The following is a 15,439-nucleotide window of genomic DNA, read 5'->3' on the forward strand; positions in this document are numbered from 1 at the left end:
TTAATAACTCTGCAACAGTAAAGTTCTGTGACACTTTTACAGGGCCGCAACACAGTTATATTAGTCATTGAATAGACGCAGTGGGCCTTTTCTTTTTTATAACAAAAGGGAAAAAAGTATATTTGCCCTGCCTCTGTCAGTCCTAAGGGCTCTGGGTACGTGTGTGCTGCGTGGAGAACGTAAAAAAATCAGACGCAACCAGCTACGGTTGAGTGCAGCCTTGCGCCAATTTCTTTCCTGCCTGGGAAATACCTGCTCTGCCACAGTTAATAACTCTGCAACAGTAAAGTTCTGTGACACTTTTGCAGGGCCGCAACACAGTTATTAAACTTATTATTCATTCACTAGAGGCAGTGGGCCTTTCCTTTTTAAAAAAAGTTAAAAAATTATATTTGGCCTGCAGGCTTGCGCCAATTTCTTTCCTGCCTGTGAAATCAAATCACTGGTAATACAGCATGCTGAGGGGTAGGGGTAGGCCTAGAGGACGTGGACGCGGCCGAGGACGCGGAGGGCCAAGTGAGGGTGTGGGCACAGGCCGAGCCAGTGCGGTGGCCAGGGGTAGAGGCAGGGCCAGACCGAATAATCCACCAACTGTTTCCCAAAGCGCCCCCTCGCGCCATACCACCCTGCACAGGTCAAGGTGCTCTACAGTGTGGCAGTTTTTCACAGAGATGCCTGACGACCGACGAACAGTGGTGTGCAACCTTTGTCGCGCCAAGATCAGCTGGGGAGGCACCACCAACAGCATGCGCAGGCATATGATGGCCAAGCACCCCACAAGGTGGGACGATGCCCGTTCACCGCCTCCGGTTTGCACCACTGCCTCTCCCCCTGTGCCCCAACCTGCCACTGAGATCCAACCCCCCTCTGAGGACACAGGCACTACCGTCTCCTGGCCTGCACCCACACCCTCACCTCCGCTGTCCTCGGCCCCATCCAGCAATGTCTCTCAGCGTAGCGTCCAGACGTCGCTAGTGCCACAGTTTGAGCGCAAGCACAAGTACGACGCCACACACCCGCACGCTCAAGCATTAAACGTGCACATTGCAAAATTGATCAGCCTAGAGATGCTGCCGTATAGGCTTGTGGAAACGGAGGCTTTCAAAAGCATGATGGCGGCGGCTGCCCCGCGCTACTCGTTTCCCAGTCGCCACTACTTTTCCCGATGTGCCGTCCCAGCCCTGCACGACCACGTCTCCCACAACATTGTACGCGCCCTCACCAACGCGGTTACTGCCAAGGTCCACTTAACAACGGACACGTGGACAAGCACAGGCGGGCAGGGCCACTATATCTCCCTGACGGCACATTGGGTGAATTTAGTGGAGGCTGGGACAGAGTCAGAGCCTGGGACCGCTCACGTCCTACCCACCCCCAGAATTGCGGGCCACAGCTCGGTGGTGATATCTGCGGCGGTGTATGCTTCCTCCACTAAAGCACCTTCCTCCTCCTCCTCCTCCTCCTCCTCCTCCTCCTCCAACGCAACCTCTGTCTCGCAATCAAGATGTGTCAGCAGCACGTCGCCAGCAGTCGGTGTCACGCGACGTGGCAGCACAGCGGTGGGCAAGCGTCAGCAGGCCGTGCTGAAACTACTCAGCTTAGGAGAGAAGAGGTACACGGCCCACGAACTGCTGCAGGGTCTGACAGAGCAGACCGACCACTGGCTTGCGCCGCTGAGCCTCCAACTGGGCATGGTCGTGTGTGACAACGGCCGTAAGCTGGTGGCGGCTCTGCAGCTCGGCAGCCTCACGCACGTGCCATGCCTGGCCCATGTCTTTAATTTGGTGGTTCAGCGCTTTCTGAAAAGCTACCCCCACTTGTCATACCTGCTCGGAAAGGTGCGCCAGCTCTGCGCACATTTCCGCAAATCCCACACGCACGCTGCCACCCTGCGGACACTGCAACATCGGTTTAATCTGCCAGTGCACCGACTGCTGTGCAACGTGCCCACACAGTGGAACTCTACGCTCCACATGTTGGCCAGACTCTATGAGCAGCGTAGAGCTATAGTGGAATACCAACTCCAACTTGGGCGGCGCAGTGGGAGTCAGCCTCCTCAATTATTTACAGAAGAGTGGCCCTGGTTGGCAGCCATCTGCCAGGTCCTTGGAAAATTTGAGGAGTCTACCCAGGTGGTGAGCGGCGATGCTGCAATCATTAGCATCACCATTCCTCTGCTATGCATCTTGAGAAGTTCCCTGCAAAGCATAAAGGCAGACGCTTTGCGCTCGGAAACAGAGCCGGGGGAAGACAGTATGTCGCTGGATAGTCAGAGCACCCTCCTGTCTATATCTCAGCGCGTTCAGGAGGAGGAGGAGGAGCATGAGGAGGATGAGGAGGAGGGGGAAGAGACAGCTTGGCCCACTGCTGACGGTACCCATGCTGCTTGCCTGTCATCCTTTCAGCGTGTATGGCCTGAGGAGGAGGAAGAGGAGGAGGAGGAGGATCCTGAAAGTGATCTTCCTAGTGAAGACAGCCATGTGTTGCGTACAGGTACCCTGGCACACATGGCTGACTTCATGTTAGGATGCCTTTCTCGTGACCCTCGCGTTACACGCATTCTGGCCACTACTGGGTGTACACAATGCTCGACCCACGCTATAAGGAGAGCCTTTGCACTCTCATTCCCGAAGAGGAAAGGGGTTCGAGAATGATGCTATACCACAGGGCGCTGGTGGACAAACTGATGGTAAACTTCCCATCCGACAGCGCTAGTGGCAGAAGGCGCAGTTCCGAGGGCCAGGTAGCAGGGGAGGCGCAGAGATCAGGCAGCATGTACAGCGCAGGCAGGGGAACATTCTCCAAGGCCTTTGCCAGCTTTATGGCTCCCCAGCAAGACTGTGTCACCGCTCCCCAGTCAAGGCTGAGTCGGCGGGAGCACTGTAAAAGGATGGTGAGGGAGTACGTAGCCGATCGCACGACCGTCCTCCGTGACGCCTCTGCCCCCTACAACTACTGGGTGTCGAAGCTGGACACGTGGCCTGAACTCGCGTTGTATGCCCTGGAGGTGCTTGCTTGTTCTGCGGCTAGCGTCTTGTCAGAGAGTGTGTTTAGTGTGGCTGGGGGAATCATCACGGATAAGCGTACCCACCTGTCAACCGACAGTGCCGACAGGCTTACACTCATCAAGATGAACAAAGCCTGGATTTCCCCAGACTTCTCTTCTCCACCAGCGGACAGCAGCGATACCTAAGCAATACGTAGGCTGCACCCGCGGATGGAAGCATCGTTCTCTCTCACCATCCAAAACGGGGACATTTCTGCTTCATCAATCTGTGTATAATATTCCTCCTCCTCCTCCTCCTGCTCCTCCTCTTGAAACCTCACGTAATCACGCCGAACGGGCAATTTTTCTTAGGGCCACAAGGCTCACTCATCTAATTTTTCTAAACAATTTTTATATGTTTCAATGCTCTTAAAAGCGTTGAAACTTTAACTTGAACCAATTTTTCGTTAAACTGGGCTGCCTCCAGGCCTAGTTACCACTTAAGCCACATTAACTAAAGCGATTAATGGGTTTCACCTGCCATCTTGGTTGGGCATGGCCAATTTTTACTGAGGTACATTAGTACTGTTGGTACACCAATGTTTTGGGGCCCTCACCTACAGTGTAATCATAGCAATTTCTATGTTCTTCGCCTGCACTCATGGTACAGAAGTGTGTGTGGGGTTGGCCTACACTTTAGCTACATAAATGTAACTTGGGCCTTGGCTATACTGCAGCTACTGAAATGGAACTAAGACTGCGCTCCCACTATACTGCTGCTTCGGAATTGTTACTGGGGCCTGTGTAGGCTGCTACTATTACTGAAATGGAACTAAGACTGTGCTCCCCCTATAATGCTGCTAGTGATATGTTAGTGGGGCCTGTCGCTAATGCTACGGCTGAAATGTTACTAATTCTGGGCTCTGCCTATACCGCTGCTAATGGTATGTCTCTGGGGTGTGGAAACAGAGGCTTCCCAAAGACATGATGGCGGCGAGGCCATTTCCCACCAACGCTGTTACTGTTAAGGTGCATATAACCACGGACACGTGGAGAGGACACGTAGTGCCTCCAAAACATCCCCCGCCACGGCCCACTTAATCCTGGCCACATTCCGAAAACCAACAAAATAAAACCGCGCTACTAGGTCCGCAGTCACCACCACATTACCACCAACGCGGTTACTGTTAAGGTACATATTACCAGTCTGACTGGGGCATGCAGTGTTGGCCGGAGCCCACCTGCATTAAGCAAGACATTACTACCTCAGCTGTGTTGGGCAATGCAATGGGATATTTTTGTGTATCGCCGGTGGGTTCCAGGGAGCCACCCATGCTGTAGGTGCACACGAAGTTTAACCTACATGTGTCCACTTGTAAAGAACCCCAGTCTGACTGGGGCATGCAGTGTGGGCCGAAGCCCACCTGCATTAGGCACGACATTACTACCTCAGCTGTGTTGGGCAATGCAATGGGATATTTCTATGTACCGCCGGTGGCTTCCTGGCACCCACCCATGCTGTGGGTCCACAGGGAATTATAAATGCATCTGTTTCCACTTGTAAAGAACCCCAGTCTGACTGGGGCATGCAGTGTGGGCCGAAGCCCACCTGCATTAAGCACGACATTACTACCTCAGCTGTGTTGGGCAATGCAATGGGATATTTCTATGTACCGCCGGTGGCTTCCTGGCACCCACCCATGCTGTGGGTCCACAGGGAATTATAAATGCATCTGTTTCCACTTGTAAAGAACCCCAGTCTGACTGGGGCATGCAGTGTGGGCCGAAGCCCACCTGCATTAAGCACGACGTTACTACCTCAGCTGTGTTGGGCAATGCAATGGGATATTTTTGTGTATCGCCGGTGGGTTCCAGGGAGCCACCCATGCTGTAGGTGCACACGGAGTTTAACCTACATGTGTCCACTTGTAAAGAACCCCAGTCTGACTGGGGCATGCAGTGTGGGCCGAAGCCCACCTGCATTAAGCACGACATTACTACCTCAGCTGTGTTGGGCAATGCAATGGGATATTTCTATGTACCGCCGGTGGCTTCCTGGCACCCACCCATGCTGTGGGTCCACAGGGAATTATAAATGCATCTGTTTCCACTTGTAAAGAACCCCAGTCTGACTGGGGCATGCAGTGTGGGCCGAAGCCCACCTGCATTAAGCACGACATTACTACCTCAGCTGTGTTGGGCAATGCAATGGGATATTTTTATGTACCGCCGGTGGGTTCCAGGGAGCCACCCATGCTGTGGGTCCACAGGGACTTCACAATAGGGAGTTGTACCTGCCTGTGTCTATGAATTAAAAAGCCCGGTCTGACTGGGGCATGCAGAGACACCTTGACAGAATGAATAGTGTGTGGCACATAGGTTCCCCATTGCTATGCCCACGTGTGCAGCTCCTGATGGCGGTGGCACAGGATTCTATTTCTCATTGCTTCTGTACAGCATTGTGGGCTATCGCCCCGCCCCTTTTAAAGAGGGTCGCTGCCTAGCCGTGCCAACCCTCTGCAGTGTGTGGCTGCGGTTCCTCCTCATGGCAGACGCACTTCTAAATAGACATGAGGGTGGTGTGGCATTAGGGCAGCTGAAGGCTGCGCAGGGACACTTTGGTGTGCGCTGTGGGGGGGAGGGGGGGCGGTTGGGCAGCATGTAAGCCAGGAGAAGTGGCAGTGGAGTGTCATGCAGGCAGTGATTGTGCTTTGTTGGAGGTAGTGTGGTGCTTAGCTAAGGTATGCCATGCTAATGAGGGCTTTTCAGAAGTAAAAGTTTTTGGGAGGGGGGGGCCCCACTCTTGCCGCTATTGTAGCTTAATAGTGGGACCTGTGAACTTGAGATGCAGCCCAACATGTAGCCCCTCGCCTGCCCTATCCGTTGCTGTGTCGTTCCCATCACTTTCTTGAATTGCCCAGATTTTCACACAAGGAAACCTTAGCGAGCATCGGCGAAATACAAAAATGCTCGGGTCGCCCATTGACTTCAATGGGGTTCGTTACTCGAAACGAACCCTCGAGCATCGCGAAAAGTTCGTCCCGAGTAACGAGCACCCGAGCATTTTGGTGCTTGCTCATCTCTAATATATATATATATATATATGTGTGTGTGTGTGTGATGTCACCGTCATGTGACCAGTCACGTGTGGGAGGAGACAAGTGGTCACAAGACCAGGTCTCATAGCGATTCTCCGCTTGCGGGACTCAAATTGCGGCATGCTGCAATTTGCTGCGATTCTCCGTGTTGAGCCTATCTGTTAGATAGGCTCACCGCACAGAACTGTCAGTTCTCTTCGCTGCTCTCCGGCGGTGGAATATTGCTAGCGATATTTGGCCTCGCCCGTGGACAGGGGGCTGAACACCGGAGGAAGAGCAGAGCCGGTCAAAGAGGATTACAATCGACAAATCTCCGGGCCCGATGGAATACATCGAAGGGTTCTAAGTGAACTAAGTGATGTGATAGACAGACTGCTATTTCTTATATTTATGGACACTATAGAGACGGGTTGTACCGCTGTATTGGCGCATTGCCTTAAAATAAACCCTGATAAATGCCATATTGCTTACATGAACTCTCCGACCCCCCTGACAACACTAATCAATCTAAATTTTGGCTTCCAACATCGACCCCACTATATCCCTTACCTGGGAATTAACCTGAATACCTCTTTAGCTACTTTATATAAATGGAACTATCCCCCTTTGATAAAAAATTGTCAGATTTATCTAAATGGGATGACCCTCTACTTCCATGGATGGGAAGGATTCAGGCTGTTAGGAGGAACTTACTACCCTGTATATTATATATGTTCCGGATATTGCCTATTCCAATCCCCCGTCCAGTTCTAGCAAATTTGCAACAACGTATTTTCCAATTTATTTGGGCTTCTAAGCGCCCTAGAATTAAGAATACTCTAATGTACTATCATAAACAGGGAGGCCTTTCTGTTCCTAATTTAATGAAATATTTGTTTCTCGGCCCAATGGAGAATGACTTTGCAGGGCACAGAGTGTATGGCCAGGATCCATATAGCAGCCAGATGGCAACAGCCCACCCTATCGTTTCGAGAGGTGCAGAACCAGATATCACAAATCGCCCTACATAAGAGACTACATGACCTGCAGTCTGAGACCCTAGAGAAATACGGAGTGCTGTGGGGACCTTGGATTGAGCTAGTCGATACCTCGGGCTTTAGAGACAACCTACTCTCAACCGAGAACTATACCGTTATCCAGATATTAATGATTTTCTGATGTTTAGGTCTAGTGTGACTAAGACCAATGAGAAGTATGATGACCTGCATTAGGGTTTGTTTAGTTCTTGTAGTTTTGATTTATACTCTGGAGTATTCTGTTATAATGCAAAGTTTTGCCAAATATGAGAAAATATGACAAAGAGTTTCAATATGCTAAAAAGTAAAATGTTGTTATTCCTCTTGCTTAATACTCTGCCCCCTGCATGGGGTAAGTTGAAGGCACGAATGACATATGTACCAGTTTTTTGTACTTTAATAAAATCCTTTGAAACTAAAATATCAATATTTGCAGATGGTACAAAATTATACCAGATACGGCTACCAAGGGACCTAGATAAACTCGGGGGTTGGGCAGAAAAATGGCAAATGAAGTTCAATATTGATAAATGTAAGGTTATGCACATGGGCAGCAAAAACGGATGTCACCAATATACACTTAATGGGGCACTGCTAGTGAGATGGAAAAAGACCTGGGGGTATTAGTGGACTGTAGACTAAACTGGAGTAACCAATGCCAGTCAGCTGCTGCAAAAGCTAATAAAGGCTTGGGGTGTATTAAAAGAGGTATAGGGGCGAGGGACGAGAACATTATCCTCCCACTATATAAGGCACTTGTCAGGCCTCACATGGAATACTGCGCACAGTTCTGGACACCGGTGCTCAGGAAAGATGTTGCAGTGCTTGAAGGGGTTCAAAGAAGGGCAACTAAATTAATAAACAGAATGGGAGGACTGGAATACCCAGAGGGGCATCAAAATTGGGATTATTCACCCTGGAAAAAAGACGTCGTTAAGGGGCGACCAAGTAAATTAAAAACATTAGGGGACAATACAAGGATCTCTTCCATAATCTGTTTATACCCAGGACTGTGATGGTAGCAAGAGGGCATCGTCTACATCTAGAAGAAAGCAGGTTTCATCACCAACATAGTAGGGGGGTTCTTTACTGTAAGAGCATTGAGACTATGGAACTCTCTTCCTGAGGATGTGGTGATGGCAAAATCCATAGAGGAGTTTAAGAGGGGACTAGATTTGTTTCTAGAGCACTATGATATTACAGGATATAGAGATTAGGTGTCCAGCAGGGTTGTTAATCTCAAACGTTGATCCAGGCGCAATCATAGTTTGCTGTCACTCCTCCCCAATCTGGGCTGGGTTAAGTGGGTGACTGCATAATGGTCTGCACTGAACAACTTCCTCCTCTGTATCATAGTCTGGCAGACTGCACCCTGTTGGGGGTATATGGCGATTGCGCCTGCACTATGGCAAGTGTGCCTACCTTATGGCGATTGTGCCTGCCCTACGGTGATTGCACGTGTGTCAATTGTGCCTGCTCTGCAGCCTTTTAAGGTATTGCATTCTTTCGCTTTTTCAGGGAAGGTCCTTGTTTTTGGTTTTTCGCTCACCTCTGCGATTTTTTTTTTTGTTTTTTTTTTTTCAAATCAGATTTTTATTGTGGTTTTCACAAAATATACAGGGGTAACAGATAAGAACACAGACAGATAGCAGCCCGAAGGCTAAGGGTCCGACTCGAACCGACGCTCAATAGTAAGTAATACCAAAACATACATAGTATTCTCAACTTGGTGCGGTCTACACCGCCTGTAGCTGTACGGATGACATGGAGAAGAGACTAAGTCGACTCGCATCGGCTTCTACAACACAGTTATCCTTTTCTAGTCAGACCATCATGGGGAGACGAAAACGGAGTACACCAAATAACCAACAATGAGAGGAGGGGGTAAGGGGGGGGGGGAGGATGTAGTATGGAGCGCCTGCACTAGAGGGGGTGTAAAAGGACACGTCTCACTCGTCCCACAACGCCGAGGATCTCGACTCATGCCACGGAGCCCAAGTCACGATAAATTTATCATAGGAGTTATTTGACCAGCTGTGGAGTTCTTCCAAGGAATATAAATTGTCAACTCTCTTCCTCCATTGATCCAGCGACGGAGCCGTACTCTGAAGCCACAAGCGGGGGATCAGGGATTTGGCTGTGTCTACTAGCAGGGCGACCAGTTTGTTCCTTTTCGGGTGAAAATGACTACTGGGCCTCCAAAGGAAGACTAGGTCTGGGGAGAGGAGGGTATTTGGCGCAATTTTCCGAATGATTTTTCCCACTCCCTGCCAGAACGGGGTCAGCGTCGGGCAGGACCACCAAATGTGCAAGTATGAACCTACATCACTCTTACATCTCCAGCAGGATTCCTGAGGAGAGAGCTTGTGTTCAAATAGCCACTGTGGAGTCCGATACCATCTGACTAATAATTTATAGTGTGCCTCCTGGGATAGAACACATGGAGTGAGGCCGAAGGATGTATCGAGGATCGTCTTGGTCTCCTCCTCCGAAAGCCGTATACCCAGTTCTCTCTCCCAGGACGTAAGAAATGCTGGTATGTAGTGCTGGTGTGGAGAGATAAAGGACTTGCGTATAAAGGAGATCTTTTTATGGGAAGGTTTGTTTTCTGACCAGGCCTTCTCAAATGAGGCGAGAGGTCTGGTTGAATTAAATTCATTAAGAAATTCTTTGAAGAAACCCGTTAATTGGGCAGTCTCAAGGAAGGAAAAGGTTTCCGTGGGGAGGAGATTTTGTGGAATCGTCGAGGGGGTCAGGTGGGAGAGAGCCTGTATATTAGTTATGGAGAACGCCTTGAATTTCCTCCAAACTGGTGCCAAGGGCCGGTTAACTTGAGGGTTCAGAATTCTAGGGATGACGTCGAAGGGGAATATGGGGGAAGGAGTTGGAGCAAGTTCCGCTCTGAGCTTATCCCATAACTTGCAAGGACCCCTGAGGAGGGGATTGTAGGTTTTGGACTGGTAATGGGAACCTTTGGGCATCCATAAGACCTTGGCTAGGGGGGGGATTGCTATAGCCTGCCACCACCTTTGTGAGTAGATCGTCGCCCCCTGGGTGGGAGAGATCCCACCAGTAACGGAGCTGGGAAGCGCAGTAGTAATTGTAAAGGTTGGGGAGGTCTATTCCCCCCTCCCTTCTCCTTCTGACCATCAGACCGTGCGCCAGCCTCGGTCTCCTCTGCCTCCACATGAATGATGAGAAGGCCGAGCGTAATAGTTTGAAAAATTTTGTGGGGAGGTGGATGGGGAGCATTCTGATCTTGTACAATATCAGGGGGAGAATATATGTCTTTATGATGTTCTTTCTCCCTAGCCAAGAGATATAGGGGATGTCATATGATTTGAGAAGTTGTTTGACCCGAGCAATAAGGGGGATGAAATCGGTATTGTAAAGGTCCTCAGCTTTTTTGGTCAATTTAATACCTAGGTATTCCAGATAGGACGATGACCAGGGAAAGGGGGAGTTACTTCTTAGTATGTCATATTGCTTTAGCGGTATAGAGATATTCAGTGCCGTTGATTTCGCAAACTTAATCTTGAAGTTCGATAACGTACCAAATTCTTCGAGGAGCTCAGAGAGTCTGGGAAGACTCCTCTGAGGTTCAGTGACTAAAAAAGCTATATCATCAGCGAACGCAGCAGACGATATCTGCTGTTCTCCCACGCACAGACCCTTAACACCTGGGTCCTGTCTGACTTTCAGAAGAAGAGGTTCAAGGGAGAGAATGAAAAAGGAGGGCGAAAGGGGGCATCCCTGCCGAGTGCCATTTCTTAAGAGGAAGGGAGGGGAGAGGATCTCATTAATTTTGAGTCTTGCATGGGGGCAGGCGTAGAGCGAGAAAATCGCCTTCATAAACTGCTCCGGGAGACCGAAGTGATGCAGAACTCTCTCCATGTAGAGCCAGTTGACCCTATCAAAAGCCTTTTCGGCATCTGTACCTACTAGGGCAAGGGGTATCCTGTGGTGTTGAGCATATCTAGCCGCATGGAGGAGTCTGAGGCAGTTGTCTCTCCCCTCCCTTCCTTTAACGAAACCCGCCTGTTCTGTGTTAATCAAACCGGGCATGAACGGTTCCAATCTTTTTGCTAAAAATTTGGCTCATAATTTCATATCCAGGTTGATCAAGGATATGGGGCGGTAACTCCCGCATAGTTCCGGGTCCTTATTATCCTTGTGAATTAGCGTGATATGGGCTTCCTGGGATTGCCGCGGCAGGGATGCCCCCCCCCATCAGGTCGTTAAACAAAGCTGTTAGTCTTGGTTTTAGTACCGGGAGGAAAGCTTTATAATATTGTATCGGGAGTCCATCCGGACCTGGGCTTTTGTTAGGGGGACTAGAGGTTATCAAAACCTCCACCTCCTCCTGTGTGACCCGCGTGACCAAAGACGAGGCCTCTGTCGTGTTCAGAGTCGGCATCTTGAGTTGTTGGAGAAATTTGTCTATGTGAGCGGCGGGATTCTCCAACGGCGGGATACTATGGGTGTTTTGAAGATTGTATAGGTTTGAATAGAACCTTTGAAACTCCTCAGCGATGTCTTTTGAGGTGGTCAGAGTCAGTCCTGTGGGGGATTTAATAGCCCTGATCTGGTTTTTTCCCCGAGCTTTTTTGATCAGTGCTGACATAAGCTTGCTGCCCCTATTGCCCTGAGCATATATCTTATGCTTAAAATGGAGCTGTTTTTTGTTAAATTTAGAATTGAGCAGGAGTTTCAGGTCCGCCCTTGCTGCCGCAAGTTCAGCCATATTTTGTTTCGCCTGAGATAGTTTCACAGTCAGCTCGTTTTGCAATCTTTGAGAGCCTCTCATCAATGGTTTCTTGATTACGTTTCCTGATACGCGAGCCCAGGGCAATAAGTAGGCCTTGCATATAAGCCTTATGGGCTTCCCAGACCATCGGTGACTCTGACCCTTCTATTGAATTTAGGCAAAACTATTCTTCAAGGAGTTTATTTAAGTATTCTCTGTCCTCTATTTGGTCGAGGTGGGAAGTATTAAGTGACCATCTCCATTCCTTAAACGTTGGTTGAGGTAACCGAAACGACGCATGCACCGGGGCGTGATCAGATATCGTCATTGTATCAATAACCGACCCAGTCAGGGACGAGAGGAGAGAGGAGGAGACCAAGACGTAATCCAACCTCTGAAATGTGGAGTGCACAGAGGAGAAAAATGAGAAATCTTTTGTGGTAGGATGTAGGGTGCGCCATGTGTCCATCAAATCTAGTTCCTGGAGTCGTTTGTCCAGTTTTTTAAATTTACGTTGGGAGATTTGTGAGCGGCCCGAGGAAGAATCTAAGGTGGGATTGAGAGTGACGTTTAGGTCGCCCGCTAAGATAATCTGACCCTCGCTGAAGTGCTTCAGAGTCTCCAGCTGCTTGAGCAGCCACGGAATCTGCTCAGTATTTGGTGTATAGAAATTGGCTAAGGTCAATTTTGTATTGTTCAGAGTGCCTTTCACGAACAGGACTCTACCCTCGTCGTCCTTAAACTGAGCCTCCTCGACGAAATTAATCGTTCTGTGGAGAAATATGGAGACCCCTTTCGAGGCCGACGAGGGGTGAGTGCAATGGAATGCCTTGGGAAATGATTTCCCTGGTAAGGGAAAGGATTTGTCTCCCTTAAAATGGGTCTCTTGGAGGAAGAGAATTTTGGTGTCATACCTCCTCAGTAGCAGCTCGAGGTTGTGGCGTTTGGAAGGCGAATTAAAACCCCTGGCGTTGAAGGAGGTGAGGCGTAGACCACTCATTGCGGTAGACCTGTACTAAAGATGAGAGAAAGCACACGTGAGCAAACAGCAATATAATAGCAATCACCGGGAGGAGGGGTGTCTCCGATGGACCTCTCAAGCGCGGCACCCCGACTTGGTAGGTGGGTATGAAGTGTGGAAGAAGAGGGAAGGTAGAGAGGATAGGGAAGAAAGATACGGGAAGGAGGGGATTGATACGAGTCTAATAAGCAATGAAAAACAAAATTACAATACCGCAGAGCCTCTGCTGACAAAGATAACCTTATTTGAGTGCGCCCCGGGGGGTCCGACGACTCCCTGACGCGGGCCCACTCGTGGGGCAGCCTACTGAAATCCCGCAGAGCAAAAGGCTGTGTCGGGAGGACAGAGTATTAGTTACGGCCTGGACGGTACAGGCACCCACTAGCTCTAAAGAAGGCGGAAAAAGGGACAGAAAAATACAAGAAAGCAAAACCAAAGAGGGCTAAACGCCCTAAATATTTGCGATAATAACGTAAACATACAACCGACAAAATAGCATGTATGGCACTCTTCTTACTCATCGGCTTGAACACATAGTCTAAAGAGTAAAACGCCAGATGTAGGGAACAGGATCAAGAAGACGACAACACATCCTTTTCTCACGTCCTCTCGAGACGAACCACGAAGGCTTGGAACTCATCAGATCTCCAGCCTGTAATTCTGACCACTGTAGGAACAAGGGTTAAAGTGAGGAGATGAATCGAGAAATATCAAAGTGGAGCTGGTAACAAAACCTCTGCTGGTTAGGCAACAGCAGGATAAAACCCGCCTCCGGCGGGCTTATTTCAGTGCAGAAGGGTATATCCGGAGAGGAACACTCTCCGAGCTTTAGGCTTCACGAGTCCTGCTTGGGCTTCTTTTTTTTCCCCTTGGGAGATTTTGCATTGCCCGCCACCAGCCAGTCTCCTGGGTTCTCTAGAGGTTGAAACTGAGGAAGTTCTGGGAGCGGTTGCCAGTTTGGAAGTTCGATTGGTTCCATGTCTAGAAGGCTCCACAATTTCTGCATCTCTTCTTGGGTACGTATGTTAACTCTCTTGCCTTTAATGGCAATGCTGATGCCAAATGGGAATAACCATGCGTACCTGATCTCCTTGGATTTCAGGACTTCCAGCAATGGACGGAGGGCTCGGCGCTTTGCTAAGGTGGAGGGCGCCAGGTCCTGAAAGATCAGAATAGGAGAACCTTCAAATTTCAGATCCTTATGGGTTCTGGCCGCTCTTAGAACCGCGACTGTATCCGGAAATGCCAGTAATTTACATATGACATCTCTGGGCGGTTCTGGGGCCCCTGACGGGGGTCTGAGGGCTCGATGGATCTTTTCGATGCAGGTGGAAGCCGCTCTCTCTTCCCCCAGTAGAGCGCCAAAAATGGCCTTGGCGATTTTCTCCAGGCAATCGTTTGCATAGGATTCAGGAATACCTTTAAAACGAAGGTTATTGCGCCTGTTCCTATTTTCAAGATCTTCTTGAAGCAGGAGAGTTCTATTTAAATATAGGTGCTGTTCCTTTAAGGTTTGTTCCAATTGCAGCGAGTGTGAAGTCATGGCGGCTGATGATGACTCCAGGTCTTCCACCCTGTGACCTAGTTGTTTAAATTCTTCCTTTATCTCTGCTAGGTCAGAGCTAATAGGGCGCAGGGCATGTGGAATTAAATTCGTCATAAAGCCCCTGGAGACAGACTCACCATCTTCCTCCTCTGAGACCAGATCCTCTTCCTCCTCGCGGCTGAGTGCAGGAGCGAGCGCTCGTGCCGGCGCCATCTTAGAAGGGGGCCGCGGGGAGCGGGCAGTCCGTTCCCTGAAGAATCTCTGCATGTCAATCTGCGTTTTGGCCGGTCGAGGGGTGCTCTGGAGGTCAGTGCTCTTTTCTTTGCTCGTTTTTCCCATCTCTGTGTCGGCTAGTCGCTGCTGTGAGGTGCCGTGGGTGCCCGTTAGAAGGAGCGCAGCTTTCAAGCAGCCATTACGCTCGGCGTCCAGGCTCCGCCCCCCCACCTCTGTGATTTTAATGTAGTTACTAATGAGATAGCATAGGTACTGATGGACGCATGGTGGCCTCAACATTTTGGCCAAAATGCAGAACTAACACCCACATTTATTAGTATGTATCAGTATTTTTTTGTATGCAGTTTGCTAGAGATTTGGGGGAGCCCAAGATGTCAGCCAGTGTAGCCCACTTTGGAGATACAGGGCAGACCACTGCTTGTCAGTGAGAGTTGCTATCCCGTTTGGTGGGGCACAACCATCCTTGGTATCGTTCACAGGTGCGGGCTATGGTAGTTTGCAGTCGCTCCTCTCCAATCTGGGCTGGGTTGAGGGGGTGACTGCATAATAGTCTGCACTGAAGAACTTGCTCCTTCATATCACAGTCTGGCAGACTGTATCCTATTAGGGTATACGGTGATTGCGCCTGCCCTATGGCGATTAAGCCTGCCCTGCGGCGATTGCGCCTGTGGCGAATATGCCTGCACTGCAGCCTTTCAGGTATTGCATTTTTTGGCTTTTTCAGTGAATGTTTTTGTTTTTCTCTCACCTCTATGATTCAAACGTTGATCCAGGGATTACTCTGGCTGCCA

The sequence above is a fragment of the Eleutherodactylus coqui genome, chromosome 4, assembly GCF_035609145.1.
Source record: "Eleutherodactylus coqui strain aEleCoq1 chromosome 4, aEleCoq1.hap1, whole genome shotgun sequence".
NCBI classification, from domain to species: domain Eukaryota; kingdom Metazoa; phylum Chordata; class Amphibia; order Anura; family Eleutherodactylidae; genus Eleutherodactylus; species Eleutherodactylus coqui.